Genomic DNA, 22,674 nt, shown 5'->3' with positions numbered 1-22,674 from the left:
TGCTGATTCAAAATATGGTTAAGATTAGAAAAGGACAGAAATTTTAGTAGTAATATTAGCCAATGAAAATAGAGAATTTCTGATCCAGCACCCCACCCTAAAAATCCTCTCACACTGAATGCCCAGATGTTGATATCATGACATTACGTAAAGAACAACTGTGCCACATATCTCAATGCAGCACATACATGGACAACACTCGCCTTTCTTCGTGTAGACTTGAGTAAGCAATGGCAAATTCTGACGTTTCCGAGAGCGATTTTGAAGCCGATTTTTCGTAGGAAGAGTTTACCAGCTCTGAGGATGATCACAGGCACATGAATGATGCCAGTCAAATTGTATTGTAGATGTACGAACCCAAAATAGCAAGCGGTGACAAACAGTGATGATGGAAGTGTCATCACGGGGGTACAGGACGATGGTGGGGACATGGCACAGTGACTTGGTAAAGAACATGAACACGTACAAAGATTCTGGATGCATTAGAAAAGATAAGTGCATTCTCCATGCCAAGAAAGTCATGGACATGATAAAATGCGCCATATCTGCGCTTGGCCTCTCACTGAGGTGAATGTGCATGTTTCTCCCCCTTGGCCCCTAAACCTACTTTCTCTGATAGACAAACCCATTAAGACCTGCATTTCAAAACATACGGAAATATTACTGGGATCCCTCCATACTCTTTCTTTCACTTATACTAACAACTACAAGACATTAACATCTTAATTAAGTTTAATGCTAGAGAAAACCGTGAAGGTGCTTAATAGTTAACGGCGAACAGTTTTTCTTTCAGGAAAATAACATGGTCTACCAGTTCCACAGTTGTTATTGGCAGTCATAGATGCCACTCGAGAAATCCAAATTTAATCAAGTGAGAGAGGGAAGGAGGTCATTGCCAAAATGCTCTGAAAGAAAAAACCAGAACAAAAGTCTGAATACATAAAAATGTAGGGTTTCAACTTGGAAAGGATGAGTTTCAGAGTGGAAAGTATGTCAGCAAATGACTTCAGTATTTAAAACTTTAAGTTGATGCATTTGCCACATGATGAGAGAAAGCAAATGTACAAAAACTGGTTTATTTAGGATGCAGGGCTCAAATTTCAATTTTGGGGGGCACTGCCATGTTAGCCTCAAGAAATGGGACATATGGTGCTCAATATGTGGCAGCACTATTGAATTGAATAGGCCCTTTGCAAATAGGCTGACGCCCATATCTCGCTTCACGTCTTGGGCAGTGGCGTGTAATGGTTACCATACAATGCTTTGTGCAATGTGGATACCCACCCACGAATATGTCTGTACATGTGGCTTGGCAGACGTTCGTCGACCCGCAGCCGACAACCCCTGTTCTAGTTTCATTTGTTTTTTCATGGTACATGTATTTCATTCTATCTTCTTCAGCAGAGTGTGATCAATTGTAATGTCTCATAATAGTTTATTTACATTTCATCAAACGAGTCTTGTAGATATCGTGTCGAATGTTCAACAAAGAGAGAAATGTTGTACCGAGTTTGTTGAAGCCTACAGCAACATCATTGTCACTGATCAGGACCAAAAGATTGAATTTCTAGTGAGTCGCTTTGGCCTACAAAGCATCAATCTCAACCTAAGAGCATTCGATGGCCGCCAAGTGACCCCGACAATTGTAAGTGAAGGACTGGGATTACCAATTGAACATTGTTCTTTGGTGTCCAAGTTGTGTGCCTGCTCCCACATCAGTTTATCCTCTTCAACTTGACTACAAGTCAAGTGCAGCTTCCACTTCTACGTGTAAGCACTACTACTTCTTCTAGTTCCCGTATCTCCTCAACGTTCTGTCACACTCCATCTTCAGTTTCTCCTTCAGATTCAACCTATCTCTTCATCCCACCCAGTTCCAACTGTTGTACTTGCTTTGGTAGTTTACACCGCGACTACCCACCAGTCAGTGTGAAGTATTTTACATTGAATGGTCCTAAATCAGGAAAGAAGATAATTTGAGATGCCATAAATGCAACGTCTCTTTCAAGTACATGCACATTGTACGATGTGTATGGGAGTTTCCAAACATCGTGGACTCTCTGTGAAGAGGAAATGGAGGCAGTAGAAATCACAGATTGTGTTTTCATGGAGAGAAAGCTGTCTGAGCTTCAGTGAAAGCTTGCGTAAGCAAACATGTTTAAGAATAGGGTAAGAGCTAGGAATATTTTGATTGAGAGGAGAATTTAACCAGCTTCATAATTATTAAAGAAATACATAGTTGGTCGAATTTCTTGCCTTTCTTTTGTCGTAGAATAAACTCCGCAGAACACTAATTGGGGGTTTGTCACCATGGTCACTTCACCCCGTTTCTATTTTTGTGTCTTTCTTGGACTGCCATTGGATCTGTGCATTTTAAATTCCAAGTTGTGTGAAAATTTGTCAAGGCCTTCAGGCTCCAGTTCATCTTCTACTTCAAGTAGGCCTGTTACTAGTTCTTCCATCCTTTTTGCATGTCGTCAATTCTTGTGTGATTACTGTGGAAGGCTGGATCAAGGAGACAGACCAGAACAGGGAATGGATCAGGTATGAAGAAAGTGCTGCGTTAGGTGCAAGATGTGTGTGGCGCATCAAGCCAGACTGAGATCGCTATGTCATTTTAACAAGGCATTTATCAATGGAGTGATGGGATCGGCCTTGAAAAAGGACAATGTTGTGAAACATTAACACAGTGAAATGCATGAGAAAGCAGTCGGTCTTTCTTTAAGGCCTAAACTGATACTTAATGCAATCTTCAAGACAACACCAATAGGTTAAAGAGTTGGCTGGAGCATCAAGAGAGGAAGAGCAAGGAGATAGTAAACTCTTTGACACTGCATGATGACCTATATACATCCAAAGAACAGCTTGCCTGTACTAAAAACTACCGTGATTGTCTGAAAGAAACATCCAAACACAAGTCGCAAAGTATGAAGAAGATGTACCAGCGAGTTTGAGGAGAGGAGAGGCTAGGTCACAGTGATCACCAATATATCAAGACCTCCTAATGATGACTGGCATCCAGTGCTACCTGAGTGTGAAAAAAAAATGACCACATCACCGGGGGAGGGGCAAACTTCATCTAATCTCCAAAACAGACCTAAAGTATGGATGCCATGCTTGAGGTGTAATGATGTTCAATTACACCAAATTGAAAAGGGTACATGTAAATCAAATATCCCGTGCAGTGCCCCTGATAGCAGAGTGATGCAGTGAAGACGTCGTCAGCTGGTAAACTCATTGTACGTTGTGTGACTGACATGATTACGACATGAGATTTATGTCTTACGAGAACTGAATTTTTAATCACCAATTTAAGTTTTTGGCTGACCTTATAACGACGTGATTTACACGACACTCACACAACGAAGTTACAGGCAGCAAGACACTGGAACGACTCGGAGATGCTGCTGCTAATAGAGGGATCTGACTGTGTGGCATTTGAGGTCCGGGACCACTTTTCCTGAGACAGGGACTACACTAGGTACATCACCAAAAGGCAAACAGAGACAATAGGCAGCAGTAACTCTGATTTTGGCAAGAAGACTCTTTCAGGATGAGGGACTTTGACTGCTCGAGGAAGATTGTAAGCATTGCCCAAGCGGCGTGTAGCATGCAGTCTTTGCCATAAACAAGGTGGTCACAACAGACTAACTTACTGCAAGCTTCGAAGATTTACAGCATAAGTATGATATGATATACATGTACTCCTTAAAAATATGGAGAAGATCACGGTCCAGTTTGATCCAGCTGTGAATGAGCTGCAAGCCTATAAAGTCAAGTAAAAGGAGGCATCCCTAGGCTTTGACTGACACCAAAAAGAAATGGCAGAAAGCCACAGAAAAAATACAAACACTTAGTGCAAGAAATGTTAATGGAAGAATAAAGCAGCATGAAGAAAAGATCAACATTCTTCAGAAAGAGAAAGAAAATTGCAGAAAATGGTCAAATACTTAAATGATGACCTATATACAACCAAAGAACAGCTTGCCTTTAATAAAAACCACTGTGATTGTCTGAAAGAAACATCCAAACACAAGTCGCAAAGTACGAAGAAGATGAACCAGAAAGTTTGAGAGGATAGGATAAGTCACAGTGATCACAGTGATATATCAAGACGAAGATCTGCCGATGCTCGAAGAAAGAGTTGCCTATATTGAAAAGAAAAACAAGGAGTTGGAAGCACTTATCGCTTTACTGGAAGATGAAGTGGTACTAACATTTCAAGATGAAATGATACAGATAGTGTAAGACGTTCTGTTATGGAGTTACAGGCACAAAATGTGTCACTGAATAAAGTGAACTCTGTCGTTAGAACTGTCTAGAAGAATTTGGCGGGCAAAGATGTTGACAGGCTGCCATCTGCTGGCACAATCATCTCGCAAATATTGAGATAGCATTAGCAATGTAATTTGACCAATCAGAAAAGGCATTAGGTACAGTGTAGCTGTATACATGTACATGGAGATGGCACAACAAAGCATCATCGCAAGTATCAAAACTTCTAGGTGTCTCTTCAAGATGGCACATCAAGATCTGTTGCAATGACGGAGATGGGTCGTGGTGACACAGAAGCAGTAACAGAGGCTTTCACTGGACATGTTCAACAACTAGCTCACACACTCTCCTTGGTTAAAGAAGGAAGTTCAGAGACCCAATTTTTCAGAAAGCTCATCACAACAGTGAAGCCCACAATGACGGACCAGGGTCCAACAATGCCATAATTTAATGAAAGGTTGCGGAATGCAAGTGACCGGAACGCAAGTGACCGGAATGGAGGTCGGAAGCAGAGAGAAATGGCTAAACAGCGAGAAGCAGGAGGCAGACACCAGGACACAGATCGAGTTTTACGTTTTAATAATGGGTGGAAGCCTGGTCACTGAAAATGACCTTGTCTTCGGCTCAGTTATTATCAGCAACTATGCTCCAAACTGGTTTAAAACAAACCTATTCAAAACTGCTTAAGAACACCTTTATTTCCATTTATAAATACCTTTTCAAAGAAATATACTTTCAAAATGGCAAAGATCTGCTCGAAGAAAGAGTTGCCTATATTGAAAAGAAAAACAAGGAGTTGGAAGCACTTATCGCTTTACTGGAAGATGAAGTGGTACTAACATTTCAAGATGAAATGATACAGATAGTGTAAGACGTTCTGTTATGGAGTTACAGGCACAAAATGTGTCACTGAATAAAGTGAACTCTGTCGTTAGAACTGTCTAGAAGAATTTGGCGGGCAAAGATGTTGACAGGCTGCCATCTGCTGGCACAATCATCTCGCAAATATTGAGATAGCATTAGCAATGTAATTTGACCAATCAGAAAAGGCATTAGGTACAGTGTAGCTGTATACATGTACATGGAGATGGCACAACAAAGCATCATCGCAAGTATCAAAACTTCTAGGTGTCTCTTCAAGATGGCACATCAAGATCTGTTGCAATGACGGAGATGGGTCGTGGTGACACAGAAGCAGTAACAGAGGCTTTCACTGGACATGTTCAACAACTAGCTCACACACTCTCCTTGGTTAAAGAAGGAAGTTCAGAGACCCAATTTTTCAGAAAGCTCATCACAACAGTGAAGCCCACAATGACGGACCAGGGTCCAACAATGCCATAATTTAATGAAAGGTTGCGGAATGCAAGTGACCGGAACGCAAGTGACCGGAATGGAGGTCGGAAGCAGAGAGAAATGGCTAAACAGCGAGAAGCAGGAGGCAGACACCAGGACACAGATCGAGTTTTACGTTTTAATAATGGGTGGAAGCCTGGTCACTGAAAATGACCTTGTCTTCGGCTCAGTTATTATCAGCAACTATGCTCCAAACTGGTTTAAAACAAACCTATTCAAAACTGCTTAAGAACACCTTTATTTCCATTTATAAATACCTTTTCAAAGAAATATACTTTCAAAATGGCAAAGATCTGCTCGAAGAAAGAGTTGCCTATATTGAAAAGAAAAACAAGGAGTTGGAAGCACTTATCGCTTTACTGGAAGATGAAGTGGTACTAACATTTCAAGATGAAATGATACAGATAGTGTAAGACGTTCTGTTATGGAGTTACAGGCACAAAATGTGTCACTGAATAAAGTGAACTCTGTCGTTAGAACTGTCTAGAAGAATTTGGCGGGCAAAGATGTTGACAGGCTGCCATCTGCTGGCACAATCATCTCGCAAATATTGAGATAGCATTAGCAATGTAATTTGACCAATCAGAAAAGGCATTAGGTACAGTGTAGCTGTATACATGTACATGGAGATGGCACAACAAAGCATCATCGCAAGTATCAAAACTTCTAGGTGTCTCTTCAAGATGGCACATCAAGATCTGTTGCAATGACGGAGATGGGTCGTGGTGACACAGAAGCAGTAACAGAGGCTTTCACTGGACATGTTCAACAACTAGCTCACACACTCTCCTTGGTTAAAGAAGGAAGTTCAGAGACCCAATTTTTCAGAAAGCTCATCACAACAGTGAAGCCCACAATGACGGACCAGGGTCCAACAATGCCATAATTTAATGAAAGGTTGCGGAATGCAAGTGACCGGAACGCAAGTGACCGGAATGGAGGTCGGAAGCAGAGAGAAATGGCTAAACAGCGAGAAGCAGGAGGCAGACACCAGGACACAGATTGAGTTTTACGTTTTAATAATGGGTGGAAGCCTGGTCACTGAAAATGACCTTGTCTTCGGCTCAGTTATTATCAGCAACTATGCTTCAAACTGGTTTAAAACAAACCTATTCAAAACTGCTTAAGAACACCTTTATTTCCATTTTTAAATACCTTTTCAAAGAAATATACTTTCAAAATGACTAAAAACTATCAGATTGGGATGTAAATCTGTCCATTTTTGGTCTGATTACTTTCACATCACTACAGCGCCCTTGTACAATACGTTTGCATACATTGTTGAAGTGCCAGCCTTGAAAATGTGTGACTTGTTACTGGCACACAGATATGTGCTCTCTTAGTCCTGCACGCCAACACGTTTGCAGCACGCTACACAAAGTTTGTTCATGCGTTTTTCAATTGCTGTTTTCATGTGCCGAATGTGAAGCAATTTTTTTGGAAAAAATACAGTAGTTTGAAAAAAAAAGGTTTTGAAACCAGTTGGTGTTCTATCATCTGTATAAAAATGGTCACGTGATTGGCTGTAAACCAGTGAGAATGGCCAAACTGCTAATATACTTACTGCCTGTATACAGGTATGGGCCTATGTGCCTGCTTAATTCTTGAAGTAACCTGACCATGTTGTCTATTTACCGGTACTGAGGCCTTTTCACTTTCAACTGTCCAAATTCTAAGCTGATGCCAAGCTCCAATTATGTCCATATTTGGACAGTTCATTCATAACGCCTATATCTGAGTACAGCTTTGGCGACTTTCCGATCCATAGATGCTTTCCGCATGTTTCAGCGTGTGAAATACAGCTCATAAAATTGGCTAGATTTTCCAAGGTTTCTTGAATTATTTCGCAAAATCGTCAAATGTGAAGTATCTTTGACATTTTTGGAACATCTCTGCTAAATATCAAGTAAAACCTCTGACGATATCAACCCGTTCTAGTGCCCAATTTTTTAACATGAAAGACGAGGTTCGCTGTGTGGCCGTCACTATCTTTTCATGCATGACTGAAGTGATGCAGTGAACAAAACGTCAATATTGTTTTCCGACAAGGAAATACCCAAGCTTGTTACCAATTATTAAGTTCCGGGTAAGTATCTGAATATTTTGTTTGTAATTTATTCAACTAAAATGGTGAATATGTTGTAAAAATGAGTATTTTTCGTGTGAACATGATTCTGTGACAGTGGGAGGGCATTTGGGAATGGCACAAGCATTACTACTGGGTCATATGTGCATGGTAAGCCAGGGGTGTCCAACATCATCGTTTTGGCTATTCCATCAACTGAACTTACTCCAGATGGGCTATAAAAATACTCTGGAGTTTATTTTATGGTATTTTTAATTCGATAAATGATTTTATTGATGTTAGTTTTAGACATGTTTTAGGAAATGTATGATAAAGGCCCTTAAAACCTTTAAGATTTTCTGCAAATACAGACTTTTACATCTTTGTTACCAAGGCAACCAATTTATAATTGTCAATATAATTTTGTACAAAATAAAATTATGATATGAAAAATAAGTAAGGTAAAACCACTTAAATGGTTTTATGAAAGGGCAAAACACGATTTTTATCACAGTTGGTTGCCATGACAATGGAAAATCTGATATAAAATGTTAAATCTGTTTCAATTTTTGTGAAGTTTGGCATTAATAATGTACATGTAGTAAGTGGTGAAAAAAGCTAAGTTGTATAATAACTGTAAGGGGACGGACTTTTTCAGTGTACTCTTTTGTGTCTGTGTAGTTAATTACAAGGGGAGCATACTTGTACAAGTCTATTATTTACCGTTTTGTTACCCTTGGCAACATACATTATTCATGATGTCAACGTCATGACAAGCAAATCACCTTATTCCTTACCGCATTTTGATCGATTAGTTATTATGAGAATTTATTGCTGTGAAGCATTAATCGAGTCTTTGTACACGTAGTTAGTGGTATTACGTGGAGTCGATCCGCCTCGTGTGAAAATCGTTCAAGTATTGATAAAACGCGGCATGGTTTAGAGAAAGTGGCTTCTCGAAGTTTGATGCGAAGTTTGGACGACCAAAGACAATTTTTGTGTCGTGTTTGGCCGCTTTCCTCTTTTTAAAACCCCTTCGACAGAGCACTGTCAGTCTATAGTGTGCCGTACGAATCGGTGTGTCGCTCCTGTGCACATTGACTTACAAGTTCAGTGGTCGTCACCGTGGGTTTTTTTTTCCCCCTTGGGAATTCCTGGTCAGCGAATAAAATTCTGATGTGACATATCAAGTGTGTGACTGTCGGGTCCCTTTGATTTTGTAGACCTGAATCCCTTTTAAGGAGGGGTTCGACCCGGGGCATCCCCGATCGGCGTGCCGCTTCATGACAAATAAGAAAGATACAGAGAATTAAAGATGACACAAAACAACTAGATCGCTTATTTGTACTTAGTCTTTTTTTGCCTACGGTGCCATTGTTATACATAATCAATTTGAGGCAAAATAAATTGCAGCTTCAAATAATTTATCACTGCAGGACATTAAAGGCCCTTGTCACTAAGAGGGTCAGTAGTGTTCACTCATGGTTGCTGGCACGGTGATTTAATGCCTCGAAATAGTTACTGACGTGACCTTAAAATGTTAGTAGCTCTGGAGAGAGTTACTCCCGGTCGCTTTTGCCTGAGCAGCCGTGGCGTTTGGTTGGAGAAGAGGAAAATCTGTCCGTTTCGCAAGAGCAAACTTCTGCGGGCTACTTCTGGGCTGACGGATGGAGTCAAACGTTCTCGAGGGCGGCCGGTGGTCGGGGCCCTTGCAGGGTCTCGTGCACCGTGGCACGCATTACCCGGTCCGGATACCACTGTTATACCGTTGGCTACTTGCGGAATGATTCCAGGGAGTGCGAGTGTTGAGTCTACCCAGGCAACGCCAGTGCCCGCTAGCATCAGTCGGCCTAGAGGGAGTTTGGCACAAACTTTAGAGCCTGTTGCTGAATTAGCCCCGCAACCTCTGCTCTATGTCACTTTTTCCAGTTTCACGCCCGTGGTGTTGGGAACTCCAGCTCCAAGCACATAGTCAGTTACCTCCTCTTCCGATTCAAATATGGCATTAACTAGTGTCTGTGATGATCTCGGGACCGCGATTCCTCAACATCTAAAAGACAAAATTTGGAGGGGGGAGTATGTACATGTAGAATTCGGTACCTTGTTGAAGTCGTCGTGCGGCGCGGGCTTGGATAATTCCTTTGACGAGATGCTTTTTACAATCGGGTCCAATGAGTCCCCACTTTGGCAGATTCGTCCCCATAAGCAGGATCTGTGTATCACGTCTGTGGTGGACTGGACTATAAAGATCCACCGTAAGATAGTCATTGAATGATTTTGTCCGCCAACAGAGGGCGTGCTTTAACTTTAACGGTGCCCTGATAATGGGGCGACATGATACTAATTTTTAGGGTCGTGACAGGGGATAAATTCTGGGACAACTAGTTGTAATTTGATTATATTTTGATTGTAAACCTCCAATATAATTATAAGTAATATGATAAGGTGCTCAATATCTTTATTAAGACTGTTACTCAAAAATTACGGAGAATGACAATTCTGTACGGGCGTATGCGTAGTAATATTGTAAAGTTTTACTGCCGGGACTAGTTTGCGTCTGGACTTGCTGCCAAAACCTAGCGACATGTAGACATTTATATTTTCAGCGGACGTCAAATCACCTGGATCCTGGTTTAATCTTCAAAAATATAAGTTGTTGGATCGAGGGGGAGGATCGGTTGGTAAGCTAGATTATGTTGAGTTAATTAAGCGATCTATTGTGGCCTTGAAAACGGGAAACGACACACTCTTAAGGGTCTGTGTGGGCCTACGACATGTCGACAAACTTAAATGTAACGTTACATGTACTTATGTCTATACAGGCATAGGTATCATGTCAGGGTGCCAGAATGACATGTAATATTGTGTCACATTCGATTGTTAGGAATTTACAATACTGAATATTAATAGGTTGCAATCATGTATTTTGTCACATTGTAGGTTTTCTTCTTATACGAGAAATAGTGCCGATCAGTGAATAAATTAACCAGCCAAGTCAACCCAACCCAACACTACACGTCTATCGAGCAGTGGATGTCGGCATTTCTAGCTTTTGCGTCTGTGTATTTGTTGCAACATCCTACCCACGCCCGTTCGTTACTGAAGTACGCAGACACTATTCGATCTGCGGCATTTCGACATGTGGGGTATGGTTGGCGCGAGTACGACGTCCAGTTTCGGTTGCGCAAGGCGCATGTGCCGTCGCGCTCTTGGGCAACTATTGATGCCGAACTTTGGCTGATGCTGCTTGGTGTGCCCGTCTCGCACCAGCACAATTTTCATCCGTACCAGCAAAGCGAGCGTGCCCCCCTCCACTGCCGCCAGCCCCTGGTCCGATTTTGTGCCTGGTCGGCCCCCAGTCGCCAGAGTTGGTCAACCTACACGTAATGACTTCAACCGCGGTCAGTGCAATCGCCCCATGTGTCGCTAAGCACAACCCTCGAGATTCGCCACAGCATGCATCTGAGATCGATCCTGAGCAGTAGCTTCACAACTTTTTTAGGATAAACTTGAAATCAATTTATCAACTTAAGATTTACTCAAAGACAAAAATAAATAACGCATACATTTTTAGAAACCTTAACCGTGAATGCAACGGCAAAACATCATGAAAACAGGGAACCATAGTATCACAAGAAGGTGCACTTCACTTAGACAAGAGAGGGCGCAATTCAATATGCCAACAAACGTTCGGCAGTAAATTTCGCTATACTGAACGACCACTGTACTGGACATTTGGCGGGGACCCATATGTATTCGTTATAGCGACGTTTATATTGAGGAAGATTGAGCCAGCATTGCTAAAATATTGAGAAAGATTGAGCAAGCATGGCTGCAGATATTGAGAAAGACTGAGCTACATGTAGCATGGCTGCAGATTGAGGACTGAGTCAGCATGGCTGTAGATATTGAGGAAGATGAAGCAAACACAGCTGCAGATATTGAGGACGACTGAATGAACATGGCGGTAGATATTGAGGAACATTGAGCTACGGTAGCATGCGTACGGATATTGGGAAAGACTGAGCGAGCTTGTCTGCAGATATTGAGGAAGATTGAGCAAGCATGTCTGTAGATCTTGAGAAAGATTGAGCGAGTATGGCTAAAGATTGAGGAAGATTGAGTGAGCATGGCTGCAGATTGAGGAAGAATGAGTTCAGTCAGTCTGCAGCGCTCGCGATAATGAGGTCAAATCCCGAACTTTATGTGCTCAGCCAAACGTGTACGAAATAGCTGCGAGAGTTCCACGCATTGTTGCGAGATTTCAACCGATCTTTTGTAATGAACTACACGTTCTAAAAGAAGTAGTGGGCATCCAAGATGGCGTGGTAAGTAGAAAGAACACGTTTTTCCGATTCGAATGGTGGTAAAAATACCCAGTTTAAACCACTTTTTAGCCATTTTTTTGCACGTCTAAAGTTCAGGCGTAATGCTGTGGCTGTTTTCATTTGCGTTTTTACTTGCTGCGCCCTGACTGGACTAGGTAACAATGACGGAAACTATCACTACAGATCGAAAGAGAAAGCGATAAGCTTTCATTTGATGTAAATTTTAGCATGTGGGCGAAGTGCGTGCAGTTTTTCTGTGACACTTTTTGCGCACGAGATTTCATCTTTTTCAGGAATTTTTTTATAGAGCACGTGCGTTGTGTGCGTTGGTAATAAGGTACAGTGCAGCCTACATGTACTACAGGTGTACAGTACATGTGAATTACTGTGCATGTGTAACAGGATTTTTTGGAAGTTTTTCATATTATACATGCACCTTTAAAGTTATCCCCCTTTGTAGCATGTAGTTTGTATTTCACTGACACAGAGTTTTTCCAAGAAGTTTACGAATAAGTAATAAGATAAACCACAGGCTACTTCCTGTGGCACCCTCTTGCTGACCATGCGGTCCAGCTGCCACATCATCATTCTGCTTCTTGCCTAGTTCAAGACCACTACACTTATACATCTTTGCTCCTGCCCATTATAAGCCCATCGTTGAAGCGCACTAGCAGATTTTGGGGCTACTGTATCCAACCTTTTTTTTTATATATATCCTTGCTATCATTGTTTGGAATAAATATACCATCATAATTACCACCGGAAAAGACTACTGTGCGGTCACAAGCGTCGTAGACAGGATCAGGTGGTTTACAAATTAGAAAAAAAGGGTTGGTACAGTGGTGATCGATGCAGGATGGAGGAACTGCAGACACAGCTTAAGGCGCTCACCACGAAGCTGGAGGACATGGAGAGCAAGGGGAAGGCAACCAAGCTGGTTGTCGTTCCGAGAGACAGGGCGACGAAGCTCTCTGGACGGCCAAGTTCAGAGAGGGATCCTGAAGTCATCGAGTGGGCGGAGGACATGAGGAGGTTGACCAAGGACCTCACCGATGCTGAGGGTGTTCAGCTAGTCCTCGATCACCTCACTGGACACGCCAGAGATGAAGTTAGGCTGTGCCCACCAGCAAAGCGGACCAAGGCTGAGGATGTCATCAATTGGATCCTGACAACTTACGCCTGCCACGAGACCCCCTCGAACCGATGGAGTGATTTCTACAGTCGTCAGCAGCGCTCGGGTGAGTCCCTGCAAGATTACTCTCTTCAGCTGATGAAACTACTTCGAAGAGTGGAGCTGGCGTCCCCGGAGGACTGCCCGCAGATGCAAAACAAAGACAGCATCTTATGTGAGAGGTTCGCTGCAGGCCTAGCGGACCATGCACTGCAACGAGACGTCCGGCGATATTTCCAGGAGATCCAGATATAACCTTTGCGTTCCTCCGAAGCAAGGTCCTTGCATGGGAGACACACATGTAAATGCTAAGCAAATAGGCTCAACACTGTAACAGGCCAATTTTTTACATCAAGTTCAAATATAATGATTCATGCTAGGCCTTTTAATAATACAATTGTTCGACTAAGGCCTACTCGTTTGTATTTTTATGAGTAATTAATGCATGAATTTGGAAAAAAGTGGAAAAATTGTTGCAGCCTGACGCCTTCATGCATTCTTAATTGCCTTATTTTGAAATAGGCCTTGTACTGTAGTTTTCAGTTGAAAACTATGTATGAGAGCTAGAGCTCTTATCCTTGGAGATTCCCTAACAAAGTACCTCAAAGAAAACATCACAACTGAATTAGTTGATGTGGAGGTAGCAACTTGCCGCGGTGCAACAATTTCGGGCCTTCGAAAGCATTTGCTTCAGTGTCGTGACATGTACACAACTACACCTGACATTGTTGTAATCCATGTCGGAACAAACGATTTAGAGTGGGGTTTCCTGCACAGCAACTTGAAGTATTTCAGGGAACTCATCACCACCGTACGCGAGATCTTTCCAACTGCTAAGCTGGTGTGCAGTGGAATTCTTCCTCGGCAGGACAGTGAAAGTTTGGATGCCTCACGTGTGAGCCACAACATTCACTTGGGGAATGTTTGTGGGCAGCTTGGTTGTCATTTCTTTGACAGTAGCGACAAGTTTCAACATTGGCATTTTGCCAGAGATGGCCTTCAGAATGCAATTGGAGTATTTCTGCATTTACAGGAAGCATGCAGGATTAATATGGTGGTGCTTATTTATGATTGTTATTTCTTGTAAGGAGTTAGTGCACGCATGATGTATATCCAACTCCATTTTATAAACAATATACGGTTGTCTTTCTTTTAGAGTTTTTATACCTTTTTTGGACTATATGCCCAAACACTTTGCCTCATACGTGTATGTCAACCAAAGATTATAACTTATTTTTAATGTGTTTGTTTTTATGTGTTTAGTAATTTTGAGATATTGCCAAAGATGACCTCTAGTTTATTGGTACATGTACACTCTGCATTGTGAAATTCTTTAGTGACAACTTAGACTACTACATGTAGAGCTCTTGATGTTTTTTTTCTTAGTTAAAGATGGAAGTTGTCTTATGCCAAAGCTCTTTTGAAAAAAAAGTTAAGTTGTTGAAAAATTATTTTTGTTTCTTTGCATATGTATTTGTGGACCAACAAAATTGCCATTGTTTGTTTCACAAGAATATTTATACATTGTAGTTATTTGTAAGCCACCAGCCACTTTCTGGCCTTCACATAACATTCAGCAACAAGTGCAGATTAACAACATGGTGCAAAACTGCAATCATATATTTCTAACTAAAATTTATCTTTATTGTTTATTTATATTTTACAGTCAAGGTCCATTCGAAATAGCACCTGACATTCCACTTGCTACACAGGTATTAATACTTGCCAAATACGTTGGTTTATTTCATTGTGGGGAAAACAGTATTCAGTGTTTTAAAAGTTTTGCAAAGAGGCAGCTGTTATTTATATTTGCAGTAAGTTTTAAATGTAAAAAGAAAGGTGGCTATGCACACGTACATGTTTATTGTCAAGTATGTTGTCTTTTCTATTATGTAACCAGTTGGTATAAATATATTAAACAAAAAGTTTTGTTTTCATGTGTTTTGGAAAGTTTCATTAAAAATCCAGAAAAAAAAATCCACCGTCGTCTGTGCTTTATTATTGGTTCTATTATTGTTTTCCCTCAGAAATGGATATGAATATGCCTATTTAACAGTCCCATGTGAGTAATGGACACTAATTTGTTAAAATGCCCTTCATTTCAATTTAAACCGCAAGACAATAAAAAATACTAAAAGAGAAATTCATGAATTAACTGATTGATATGTATCCTCCCAAGAAGTCTGTTCTTTGCTGTGTGTGGACACATGGTACAGCGGATCCATACTGTGCACGTACATGTACATACAGAGGTGCACGATCTACACGTTTGTGACAGAGCTTTCCAAATGATGTCATTGTCAATCAATGAGAACACGGTAAGTGCATGTTGTGTCATGGCGGCTTTACCGTTGCGGTAGATTTTGGCAATCGTTGGAATAGTCCGTGCCCTGACTGGACTAGGTACATACATGTATTTACCCGAATTCAACCATTTTTAGATAGATGGTGATATTATCTGTGACGTTAGTATCAAATCTGGTTGTGGCCGTAGTCGAAAGATGAAAAATCTCGTCGTTTTTAAAGGCCCATTCGTTGACGTTTGAAGCTATTTTTCCGTTGTAAAATTCTCCCTCTAAATATCACGTAATTTCCAATCTGATTTGATAATATAAAAAAATGGTTCAGTGTCTAAAATAAAACATAAATAATATTGACATTTGACGAATAAAACGTAAGTTTCAGAACACATTCCACGCGTTGTCGCCAGCTCATTAAGTATTCACAGCGAGGTCATCCACCGGAATGCCATGCATACAATGCACATAAAACGAACGGCTTTTCAGTGGGCTGCGGACTGACTGAGTTAGCATGGCTGCAGGTTGAGGAAGGTTGAGTTAGCACGTCTGCAGATATTGGGGAAGACTAAGGGAGCATGTCTGCAGATATTGAGGAAGATAGAGCAAGCATGTCTGTAGATCTTGAGGAAGATTGAGCGAGTATGGCTAAAGATTGAGGAAGATTGAGTGAGTATGGCTGCAGATTGAGGAAGAATGAGTTAGCATGGCTGCAGGTTGAGGAAGGTTGAGTTAGCACGTCTGCAGATATTGAGGAAGACTAAGGGAGCATGTCTGCAGATATTGAGGAAGATAGAGCAAGCATGTCTGTAGATCTTGAAGAAGATTGAGCGAGTATGGCTGCAGATTGGGGAAGATTGAGTGAGCATGGCTGCAGATATTGAGGACGATTGGATGAGCATGGCTGTAGATATTGGGGAACATTGAGTTAGTATACCTGTAGATATTGGGGAAGACTGAGCGAGCATGTCTGCAGATATTGAGGAAGATTGAGTGAGTAAGGCTGCAGATTGAGGAAGATTGAGTATGGCTGAAGGTTGAGGAAGACTGAGTGAGCATGGCTGCAGATTGATGAAGATTGAGCGAATATGGCTGCAGATTGAGGAAGACTGAATGAACGTTGCGGTAGATGTAGGGTACTAGTCTACACTGCCCACATGAAATTTGTTATGTATAGGCCCACTTTTGTGTACACCCCCATATTTCAGTGGCACAGTCCTGTTGAGTGGACAGGGGGTGGGTCGTGTTGGGGTGCTGGTCATTCTTGGCAGAGCTTGCAGCCTAGTATAACCAGCATTCACTCACGGCCTCCCTTCTGCCTTATTTCAACAGTGTCAGTTACGAACCCCGTACTTTCTCCGCCCTCCACATAGATATTGAGGAACATTGAGCTACGGTAGCATGCGTACAGATAATGGGAAAGACTAAGCGAGCTTGTCTGCAGATATTGAGGATTGAGCGAGTATGGTTGCAGATTGAGGAAGATTGACTGAACACGTCTGCAGATACTGAGGACAATTGAATGAGCATGGCTGTAGATGTTGAGGAACATTGAGTTAGTATACCTGCAGATATTGGGGAAGACTGAGCGAGCATGTCTGCAGATATTGAAGAAAATTGAGCAAGCATGTCTGTAGATCTTGAGAAAGATTGAGTGAGTATGGCTGCAGGTTGAGGAAGATTGAGCGAGTAAGGCTGCAGATTGAGGAAGATTGAGTGAGTATGGCTGCAGGTTGAGGAAGATTGAGTGAACATGGCTGCAAACTGAGGAAGATTGAGCGAGTATGGCTGCAGATTGAGGAAGATTGAGTTAGCATGGCTGCAGGTTGAGGAAAACTGAGTGAGCATGGCTGCAGATTGAGGAAGATTGAGCGAGTATGGCTGCAGATTGGGGAAGATTTAGCACGTATGGCTGCAAATTGAGGAAGATTGAGTTAGCATGGCTACAGGTTGAGGAAGACTGAATAAGCATGGCTGCAGATATTGAGGACGATTGAATGAGCATGGCTGTAGATATTCGGAAACATTGAGTTAGTATACCTGCAGATATTGGGGAAGACTGAGCAAGCATGTCTGCAGATATTGAGGAAGATTGAGTGAGTATGGCTGCAGATTGAGGAAAATTGAGCGAATATGGCTGCAGGTTGAGGAAGACTGAGTGAGCATGGCTGCAGATTGAGGAAGATTGAGCGAGCATGGCTGCAGATTGAGGAAGATTGAGTTAGCATGGCTGCAGATTGAGGAAGATTGAGCGAGCATGGCTGCAGATTGAGGAAGATTGAGTTAGCATGGCTGCAGGTTGAGGAAAACTGAGTGAGCATGGCTGCAGATTGAGGAAGATTGAGCAAGTATGGCTGCAGATTGAGGAAGATTTAGCACGTACAACATGTATGGCTGCAAATTGAGGAAGATTGAGTTAGCATGGCTGCAGGTTGAGGAAGACTGAGTGAGCATGTTTGCAGATATTGGGGACGATGGAGCAAGCACAGCCACAGATATCGAGGAATGTTGTGTAAGCATGGCTGCAGATATTGAGGACGACTGAATGAATGTGGCAGTAGATATTGAGCTGAGCGAGCTCGTCTGCAGATATTGAGGATTGAGCGAGTATGGCTGCAGATTGAGGAAGATTGACTGAACACGTCTGTAGATACTGAGGACAATTGAAGGAGCATGGCTGTAGATGTTGAGGAACATTGAGTGAGCACGTCTGCAGATATTGAGAGCGATTGAATGAGCATGGCTGTAGATAATGAGGAACATTGAGATAGTATACCTGCAGATATTGGGGAAGACTGAGGGAGCATGTCTGCAGATATTGAGGAAGATTGAGCGAGTATGGCTGCAAATTTAGGAAAATTGAGCGAATATGGCTGCAGATTGAGGAAAATTGAGCGAATATGGCTGCAGGTTGAGGAAGATTGAGTTAGCATGGATGCAGGTTGAGGAAGATTGAGTTAGCATGGATGCAGGTTGAGGAAGATTGAGTTAGCATGGCTGCAGATTGAGGAAGACTGAGTGAGCATGTCTGCAGATATTGGGGACGATGGAGCAAGCACAGCCACAGATATTGAGGAATGTTGTGTAAGCATGGCTGCAGATATTGAGGATGATTGAATGAATGTGGCAGTAGATATTGAGGAACATTGAGCTACGGTAGCATGCGTACAGATATTGGGAAAGACTGAGCGAGCTCGTCTGCAGATATTGAGGATTGAGCGAGTATGGCTGCAGACTGAGGAAGATTTACTGAACACGTCTGTAGATACTGAGGACAATTGAATGAGCATGGCTGTAGATGTTGAGGAACATTGAAATAGTATACATGTACTTGCAGATATTGGGGAAGACTGAGCAAGCATGTGTGCAGATATTGAGGAAGATTGAGCAAGCATGTCTGTAGATCTTGAGAAAGATTGAGTGAGCATGGCTGCAGGTTGAGGAAGATTGAGTGAGCATGGCTGCAGATTGAGGAAGATTGAGTGCACAATTGGACAATGGACAATTTGATTTGGATGCTTTGAGAACCTAGTTTAAAGGCATGACGTATGATGTGAAATGATACTCCCACACTGTACATTTGAAAGCTATTTTAAAACAAACATTGTCCTTTTCATGAATTTCTGTACTAAAAAACACAATTTCATTCTGGTTGGCAATTCTGGTTCTTCGGAATATTATTTGTGGTACATACAAGACATAGTGTTTGTCATTGCGCAAGCTCTGTATACAGGTACGGTAAAGAACATGACAAGTGCCTGCATATTTGCAATTTATCTTTCTATATTGCCTTGATAAGCATGAACATGTACTGATCTTTTTACTGGCTATTCTAGTACCTGTACATCATGTCTAGGTGCTAGTCAAAAGAAGTTTTATGCTCTTCTCACTGTTTTGCCAAAGAATATCACAACATTTTTTTGCAGCTGTAAATGTTACTGTACATGTCGCTCTTTATTTACATGTACATGTATTTTGTCTTCTGAAAGTATTCCCTTTATACAGGCAATGTGCAAGAACATACATGTACATATACATGTACCGATATGAGTGCAAATCAAAGGTACTTTAGGTATTTGTACTTAGTGTTTGGTGGGGGAGGGGTGGGGTCTGGGCCCAAACCCAGTAGTGTTTACTGAAGGAGGTTGTTTTGCAAGATTAGACTCAGGCTAAGGTTATTGGGTTTAGCAATGAGAGAAAAATGGTTACTCTTGTGCTCAATACATTATTGCCACAAAAACTTACAATGCAATACATGTATATTCATGTAGGCCCTACACGTACATCCCATCTAATAACACATTTTCTCTTTAACAGGCTGTATATGGGTTTATGTTTTGTATAAGAAAAATAAGCAGTATTTTTTGAAAGCCAAACCCAGTCACATGTCATTTTGCCACTTTAAAATTTATATTTTACTTGGATATTATGTGTCTTTACATTTAGATTTACATTTAGAGATTGAGTTTCTGGCAGTATTGAGTTGTATACATATATCTTGCTAGTCAAGATCCATGCATAATGTGCTGCCAAAATTGTTTACTGTGTTTGTATAATGTTTGAGCGAGAGGTAGTCGTCTCATACTTTTTTGTGTAGATGTATAGCATGCACATCTACGTGCAAGCCAGACCAGGTGGAAGGTTGCTTTGAGAAATTGTAGTAGTGTTGTGCTGATATTTTTATTTTTATGTGATATAGAATTTTTTACAGTACATGTATACATGTACATGTAGTTTTGCATTTGAGCAAACAAGCCTTGGTCAGTTGCAGGTCATTGCAAGTATTCAAGAGGTAAATTTTCCTAAGAAAAGAACAGTGTGAAAGCCTAAGTTACAACTCTTATAATTCAACTTGTCTACTGACATTTGTAATGCAATCATGGAAACCATTTGTATGTCACCCACAAAATTTTCAGATAATGGGCAAGAGGTTTTTGAGATTCTTGAAAAAACTGATGAGAGACTGAAGATTAGGGTTAAGTGAAAAGGATTTGTAGTGAGATATACATGTACACTGTGTATAACACATTGCATACCACACTAACCTAAAAACATAAACCTAAAAATTTGCACTGGTCTTCAACAAACTGTATAGGGTTCTAAGTAAAAATTCCTCTTGTAAAACCTGTGGCACGGTAAACACACCATCTTAAATGGTCACCAGTACAGTGATGATTTGAATAATGTTGGTAAATGTGTTACTTGGACTTGTTGCAATCTCATCCTCTTTTTGGAACTGAGTTATTTATTACGTTTAAAACTCAATTGTTCGATCACGTTTTCAAAGGTGCATACTTTTGACTCCGACTTTTTTAGGCAACGAACTCTCCTACCAATCCAATTCATTATGCATTCCTCCTTTCTCAGAAGTGCCTGACTCCATGCCTGCAGCTGCATAGCCAGCGCATTCCCCTCATTGCCATGTACAGTAACAACTAACAGTACATGTACTCAATTCCACCTGCAAGCCAGTGATTCTAAGAGCTACACTTTGAGTGGTGGGGCATTATTCAAATGCTCCCATTTACACGGTCGAAACGGGGAAAGGTTGATGAATGAGTGGCCATTTGGTATGGCTTACCTTCAGTAACCTCGAGCGCACAACAGTTCACTGGTGTTGGTTGCTTCACTGCAGCCCCTCTCAAAGCTCGCATCGCATGGCTTTGTCTCCTCCAGTTACAACTTCACTGCTTCTTCCATGCTTGCTTCTGCAGTGGAACACTTAAATGGCTCCATGCGGTGAGCATCTTTCTGATCCTGTCCTGTCCCATCCCACGCTCCATGCCTTGGATACCACCACCTGTGTACACCTACCAGTAGAATAAACAGGGTTTTGTTATGATGTAGAGGGAGAAATCTGGACCCCCAAAAAATTCCTAGCATATCTGGGTAATGAATTATCAATCAGTCAGGCCTGTCCACCTTATCTCTCCTCAGTACCAGCCAAGGGACAAGGTTACATGAACATGTACTTGGGTCTGACCTGCTGTGGCCCCAAGGGTCATGGCAAGTCTGGCACAGTCAATGGGGCTTCGACAGACATCTGTACTGTTTTTTGGAGGGGGCTGTTGTTTTTAACACAGGTTTTTGCGAGAACAGAAATGTTGCTTTTTTCTTTATCATTAATTAGCATTCTTGTTATTTCTGTTTTTGTAAATGTCTTTTTGCCTTTATCCATTCAATCTAACGGCCTCGCTCTCTCAGTCGCCATCTTCAAAATAAGATCGTTGAAAAATATGTCACTTGACCTCTCATCATCTCGACGGCTCTGTACCAATGGGCTCTTCCAAAACTTTGGCAGCAGTTTAGATATCTTGACATGGAAGAGCCGTCGAGACGATGAGAGGTCAAGTGACGTATTGTTCAACAATCTTATTTTAAAGATGGCGACTAAGAGCGAGCCCATTAGATTGAATTGATAAAGGCAAAGACTGGAAAATACCTCAATAATGTGAGTGAAATAATTCAATAAATGGTTTTTAGAAAGCGAAAAGGTCAAGAATCATGTTCGTGTGCAAAAGAAATTGCGCCCACGATGATAAGTGGGTGCGCCGAAAATGTTCAGTACGCCGACACGAAATTGCGCATACGGATGTGTGGCTAAGGATGGAGCGGGATCCGTGCCACACTAGTGGGGCTACACTTAGTAGAACTACGTGGGACCCCACAGTTTTGGGGGAACTGATGCCTGGAACTTCCTGAAGGCTAATATGAACTAATACACGTACTAGGTACACTAAATAGATATGGTGGTCTAACGTGTTGTGTTAGGACTCGCTTGATTTTCGCGGCACGCAACGCGCGAACAGCGCCCTCTTAGTCAAAAACATTTTTCAAACACCTAGTAGCCCTGGGTTTTATCAGAGCCTTTTGCCAACACTAATTTTTACAAAATTCGATTTGTGTTACACACTGAGAGTAGTCCTGTAAACCCACCAAGATCTCTTCGAACTTCTTCATCTTTCAGGACCCGTGTCAAACGTTGTTTCGGTTAAAATTTCTGTGATTCTCCAGGCACACACGAAACTACTTCTAGCTGTACACATGTACAAGTTGGCATGTGGGAAGACAGGCTTCCTGACGCATACCACGTGTAAGCACGGTGTAAGTGTAATTGGGATTTTCTGGCAACCAATCTCAACGCTGTGAATGCACGTGACGCGTGCGCGTGATGCGATGCAT

The 22,674-nt window shown here is 41.7% G+C and overlaps 1 long non-coding RNA gene across 1 annotated transcript in view; it reads right to left on the bottom strand.

Moving 5' to 3' along the window:
• LOC110979800 (uncharacterized) overlaps window positions 1–22,586 on the bottom strand; it is a 36,148-nt gene extending 13,562 nt beyond the window's left edge. Inside the window, exons 1-2 of the long non-coding RNA XR_002598251.2 lie at window positions 22,429–22,586; window positions 21,074–21,302 (exon numbers count right to left, since the gene is read on the bottom strand). This is a non-coding gene — a long non-coding RNA (uncharacterized LOC110979800). The remainder of the gene's footprint in view (window positions 1–21,073; window positions 21,303–22,428) is intronic.
• Between the last annotated feature and the right edge of the window lie 88 nt (window positions 22,587–22,674).

The sequence above is a fragment of the Acanthaster planci genome, linkage group LG02 (genome assembly GCF_054643075.1).
Source record: "Acanthaster planci isolate LZ-2023a linkage group LG02, COTS_SCS, whole genome shotgun sequence".
In the NCBI taxonomy this organism is placed as follows: domain Eukaryota; kingdom Metazoa; phylum Echinodermata; class Asteroidea; order Valvatida; family Acanthasteridae; genus Acanthaster; species Acanthaster planci.
This window is presented reverse-complemented; position numbering and strand designations above follow the sequence as displayed.